The sequence below is a fragment of the Leptodactylus fuscus genome, chromosome 3, assembly GCF_031893055.1.
Source record: "Leptodactylus fuscus isolate aLepFus1 chromosome 3, aLepFus1.hap2, whole genome shotgun sequence".
Taxonomy (NCBI): Eukaryota; Metazoa; Chordata; class Amphibia; order Anura; family Leptodactylidae; genus Leptodactylus; species Leptodactylus fuscus.
This window is the reverse complement of record NC_134267.1, coordinates 11308972-11315551: the sequence shown is the minus strand read 5'-3', so window position 1 is coordinate 11315551 and position 6580 is coordinate 11308972.

Here is a 6580-nt window from a genome sequence, read left to right as displayed (position 1 = left end):
CAGGGAGGTCATGTCCGGTCCAGAGATGTAGATTGGGGTGTCGTCGGCATAGCAATGGTACTGAAAGCCATGAGATTCTATGAGTTGGCCCAGGCCAAGGGTGTAGATGGAGAACAGGAGGGGTCCTAGGACGGAGCCTTGGGGCAATGTAAATGTGTCCGTGTTGGTAGTGAAAGGCATTAAATGACATCAGTGATGCTGCATGGATTGTATCTCGCTATTAAACCATTATATAACACAGACAACTTCCTTATATAATGACGTCAATGAAAAGAAACAACGCTGAGGTCCCGCGTTGCGGAAATGCAGCTTTATTTGTTGCAGATTTTTTGAGCCAGGATTGGATTAAGCACAGGGTAGAAGTAGAAGAACTTCCTATATATTTCCCATTCCTTTAGTAGACATTCCTGGCTTTGGCTGAAGAAACGGCAGCAAAGTCTGCAACAAAGAAAGCTGCATTTCTGCAATGTGGGGCCTCAGCCTTATAGCACCTGGTAATGCTGCCAGAGCTGTAGTGTAGTACAACATAGGGAAGTGTTATCAGCCTGAAGCCCAGGGCAAAAGAGAGAATTCATGGAGGTGGTGAAAGGTCCTCTCTCAATGCTGCAAATTCAAAAAACCACCACTTTCAATTCAACATTTATTTCAAATATTTAGAAACTTTGTTGCAAACAATTTAGATTTTTTAATTTGTGAAATTAAAAAAATGTTATCCTTGGGAGGTTTATCCATTAAAATGTGTTTTAAACGAACGGTTGAAGATTTCAACTTTATACTGACTGTCACTTACATCAAAGATTTAGGAAAATACTGTCTGCATAATAATCTGGAACACAAAGTATAGGCCATAAAATAAAGAAAAACTGACCAAAACCTGAGATGTAATGCGTACGGCCCGCTTTAGACTATGAGCCCTAATGTAAACACACGGGGGGAAATGATGAAGACTGGAATGTCCTAGGCTGGCATGAAATGCGCCAGGATTATTGATAGGCTTAGGCCAGACCGCAGGAGGTTATGTACGCAGAATTTAGAGGCCTAGATCACCCCACCAGAGGTCATGTCGGCCAGAATTTAGAGGCCTAGGCCACCTCACCAGAGGTCATGTCCGCCAGAATTTAGAGGCCTAGGCCACCTCACCAGAGGTCATGTCCACCAGAATTTAGAGGCCTAGGCCACCCCACCAGAGGTCATGTCCGCCAGAATTTAGAGGCCTAGGCCACCTCACCAGAGGTCATGTCCGCCAGAATTTAGAGGCCTAGGCCACCTCACCAGAGGTCATGTCCACCAGAATTTAGAGGCCTAGGCCACCCCACCAGAGGTCATGTCCGCCAGAATTTAGAGGCCTAGGCCACCTCACCAGAGGTCATGTCCACCAGAATTTAGAGGCCTAGGCCACCCCACCAGAGGTCATGTCCACCAGAATTTAGAGGCCTAGGCCACCCCACCAGAGGTCATGTCCGCCAGAATTTAGAGGCCTAGGCCACCCCAGCAGAGGTCATGTCCGCCAGAATTTAGAGGCCTAGGCCACCCCACCAGAGGTCATGTCCGCCAGAATTTAGAAGCCTAGATCACCCCACCAGAGGTCATGTCCACCAGAATTTAGAGGCCTAGATCACCCCATCAGAGGTCATGTCCACCAGAAATTACAGGCCTAGGCCACCCCACCAGAGGTCATGTCCGCCAGAATTTAGAGGCCTAGGCCACCCCACCAGAGGTCATGTCCGCCAGAATTATTATGAGGTCTAGGCCACACTGTAGGAGGTCATAAGTGCCAGAATTTAGAGGCCAAGGCCACCCCACTAGAGATGAGCGAGTAGTATTCGATGGAATACCTCCCCTGCATAGTTATTGGTGTAAAAAAGCGCCAGGGAAGGTGGGAGGGGCTTCAAATTTTTACTGCGTTTACCACGTGGTATTTGTCCGAGTATACCAATAACTATGCAGGTCTACACACCACCAGAGGTCATCCCTGCCAGAATTTAGAGGCCTAGGCCACACCATGGGACGGCATATGTGAGATAAAACCTACACGAGCTCCAGAAATCTCAGGTTATAACTTACACTAGTTTTATGTTACAAGTTAAAGTAAATCCGTTGGGCCAAGACGTCCCCACCCCGGACCACCTTCATCCCTGCCCTTTTCTTCCCAAAGTGTCCAGCAGGGTGGAAAAGGGACAAAATGGTACATTTTGGACACACATTGCAGTATTTTTATGTTCGTTTTCTGGCGTCAACCTTCTGATAAGTTCCCCCCAGATTTATTCAGCCAGTCTGGATCTATAAGCACCTTGAACATACATGAGTTGGATATAAGTGAGTGAGGCCCAACCTTTGACACGGCCCCGGTGCCTGTAGAGGGGCAGGACCTTCCAATATCCTCTATGAAGAATGTCAGTGACACCAAGAATCCAATAAAACGTGTCCTGTGATCAGGAAACACATTGGTAAAGATAAATGTGCTCCATAATATGAACCTCCCTTGTTTTCTACCTTCTGTAATGATTCACTATGACAGGTAGCCTTCAGGACACTTTCCCAGCAGCAGCAAGGCGCCGGCTCCTCAGAAGAAGACTAAGGCTGATGGCAAGTAATGAAGGGATTGCAAATGAGAGGCTAAAGGCGGCCGAGGGGGATTACACACCAGGCAGGGAGAGGGCGACGCTGCAGACAGCTGCAACGTCCGCAACAATAAGAAGAGAATCAGAAAGTCCCAGCATGGAGAGAAAGCTAGGGTGTAATAATCAAGTATATTAGGAAGGTATATGGGCTGAATATACTGGAGCAATGCTCGGGACTGTCCAGTGCTATTCATTCCCTCTTGTCTCATAAATGCAGCGAAGTCATATGAACTTGAATGGAGATGAGTTGCAATACCAAACACAGCCCATAAATAACAGTGGCGCTGTTTCAATGGAAAAACTTTGGCAGCTATTTGAGAAAACAAACAACTTGTAGATCAGATGTCTCCTCTTTGGCACGACAGATGTAATGTTTACTGTAAATCCCGATGAAGCCAATGCGAAACGCGCGGTGAGGTGTTTGTTCTGAGGATGCAGTATTTTTTCTGCTCCTGTACAAGATAGCATTGGCTTTATTTATAAGATAGGAGAAAGGGCTGGTTCACACGGGGCTCGGGACCACGTATTTTAGTCCTGATTTTGATGTGGGAAGCCGCGTCAGAATAGGACCAAAATACGACTGCCCGACTGTTGCGGCTTCCTGCACCGCAGTAGGCCCAAATGAATGGGCCTCATGGAAAAAAGGAAGCTCACGGTCTGCATAGACCTCTATTGTGAGGGGGGCGATTCTGAGATGGATTCGGCGTCACAATCTGCCCCTTCTTGCCCTTTAAGAGGCTCCTGCTGCATCTTTTACCCTCTCATTGCTCGAAATCATAGTCGCGTCTGTGTACAGCGCTGCCAGACTCGTTGGTGCTATAGAAAAATACCGGGGAATAAATAATAATAAAGAGATGAAGAATAAGTAGGAAAAGTCATGTTAAGGGGGATTTGGGGCTTATACACATCCTTAGGATATGTCACACATTAAAGATCGATACCCCGGGCCCTCACTGATCAGCTATTTGAAGTGACTGCAATGTTCCGGTGAGTGCTGCGGCCTCTTTACTGCTTACCAAGCACAGCGCTGTACATTGTATAGCGGTTGTGTAGCTCAGCCCCATTCCCTTGAACGGGACTGAGCTGCTGATAAGCCTTGACCTTTGACATGGAAGCTGATCAGTGGGGTCAGACCTCCAAGGCTCTGATATTAATGACCTGCATTGTGACCTTACAGGTACAAGATAATATACAGACAAGAAATCTGCACATTTTAATGATAAACTATAAGGGACAAGAACTAACAGACCAAAAACCAGACCAAGTACATAAACAACACAATGATACGTACGAGATTGTTTTCTGCGGTTTGTTACAAAATGACTTCAATTGATAAGAAATAAAAGAAGCTGATAAAACCTTCACCGCTATGCAAGTGATGGTATAAGATGTAACATGACTCCGTGGTCCTGCGAGTTCTTGCACTAGCCAAGTGTTGTGGGTTGTTTGCACCCTGCAGAGTGACACTCCTGGTCCCCCATTGTACAGGGAGCCGCAGCAATCAGAATGCCAAGGCATATCCTTACCAAACTTATCTGATGGGAATACTGACCCCCCCCCCCCCCCCCAACCAGCTCAGCTTGGTCTGAGCATTCAGGTCTTGTTAATAGAGAGGGGAATAAGGCGATGCCAAACAGCCAACACGCCATGGTAGAAGAATCAGAACGTCCCCATATACATGATCAGGGATCAGCAACCTTCGGCCCTCCCAGCATGCTCCATTCACTCCATTTTTACAACAGCTGGAGTGCAGAAGGTTGCCGACCCCTGCATTCGATGGATGACCAGTCTCACAGATATCTCCAGGTTAGGGCAATGTTTGTCTAACATGCACGGCCAGCTTTAGCAAGTAGCATTAAAGGAGTTGTCTGGTTTTATTGAAAAACTGGCCACAGGTAACCCCTCAATCACATTTGCACTGGTATTCCATTCTGGGGAGTCCGCATGGGGACCCCCCCTCCCCCGAACGAACTACCGCACGCATTTGCAAGCGGTGTACAGTGAAAGCACACGGATCCTGATAGACTATAATGGGGTCCGTGTGCTTACTGCGAGATCTCTGCAGCGAACATGCGGAGAGGAAAGTAGTTTACAATCCACTTTCTCTCACGGCAAGCACACGAACCCCATTATAGTCTGTAGGGGTCCATGTGCTTTTACTGCACAGTGCTTACAAATGCATTCAGGGGACTCCCCAAACGGATTACCTATCCTTAGGCCAAAAAATATCTGACTGGTGGGGGCTTCTGCTCGGATCAGCTGAACGGGGCTCACTTCTGACACTGGTACTATACACAAGCTACAAAAAAATTCCTGGCCAACCCCTTTAACCCCCTCTCCTGCCTGTAGACATTTTATCAATAAAAGCAGACAACCCCTTTAATGTTTATAAATATTTGGTAGGTGAGTGGTGGACAGGTGGTCCCACATGGATCCCCCTTACACTAGACCAGGCACGTAGCCAAGTGCTACCGACCCCGTACAACTGACCCGTCAGATATTTCTGGTCTAGGGATAGGCCTAAAAAAACCCTTCCTACCCAACCCCTTTAAGTAGCCTCTAAAATAGCAGAATTCCAAAAAGGACCAAGTGATACAAAAATATCAAACAGAGAAATAAAGACACGGCCACCAGTGGTCTCCTATCGGTTCCTCTTCGGCAAATGCCAAGTGTCACTTCTAAATATTTCACAATTTTCCATTTTTTTTCCCCCCAAACCCTTCTCTCTCTGGTTCTGCTTTCTTGATGCTTCCTCGGAGCGCTGCGCCTGACATGTAAACAATGGTTAAGAAAAAGAGGGGGGAAAAAAGTTGATCTCTCTTCCAAAAGACTTTGCTTTTTATTAAAACAATGTATGAAAAATGTCAAGTACACTCGCAGCGGATGAAAGCCATGATTCATTCCAGTCATTTAAAACCCATTTTATTGAATCTATGTGGAACCGATCCGCAGACTCTCTCCCACCTCATCATCCTGCGGATTTTTTTTTTTTGTATATTTTACTTTGTTGGAATAAAAAAGTTGGAGGCCGATGTTATCCCACGCACAGCAATATGTGAAAGTATGAAGGGCTGGAAGCCTCGCTCTGTAATTCTGTTTGCTTTAGTCTTGTATTGTAAGTCAGTGTCTGGTACCGGGAACAATGAAGAATGGCGTCAGGAGGTGAAAAGAAATGTAAGACTGGGGTACAGAGAGCGGAGGGGACGCATGGTACGACATATCTTACACCGTCCCCAGACATACAGGTAGATACCAAACAGATGAATGTAATATGGAGCCATCTGCAAGTTTTGGTTCTAAAAAAACCCAGATTCACCACGGAGAGGCAGAAGACGCTCAAGGACAGTCACTTTACAAAGCCATTCAAGTGAATGGGTTTGAAAACTGACCGCTGGGTTTCCGTCTCCTGTCCAGATTCTCGGGGCAGAAGACGGAAACCCCGTTGGATTGGCTAAAGCAGAGACCAGACGCAGGTGTGAACCCACCCTTACCTGTACTACAACTCTCAACAACCAAAGACCAAACATGTTTACTTCAATGGGGACGAGACTGATCTCCTACAAAAGCAAAGTATCTATGTATCTATGTATCTATCTATCTATCTATCTATCTATCTATCTATCTATCTATCCATCTATCTCTCTCTCTCCTATCTATCTATCTCCTATCTATCTATCTATCTATCTATCTATCTATCTATCTATCTATCTATCTCTCTCCTATCTATCTATCTATCTATCTCCTATCTGTCTATCTATCGATCTATCTATCTATCTATCTATCTATTTCCTATCTTTCTATCTATCTATCTATCTATCTATCTATCTATCATCTATCTATCTATCTATCTATCTATCTATCTATCATCTGTCTATCTATCTCCTATCTATCTATCTATCTATCTATCTATCTATCTATCTCCTATCTTTCTATCTATCTATCTATCTCCTATCTATCTA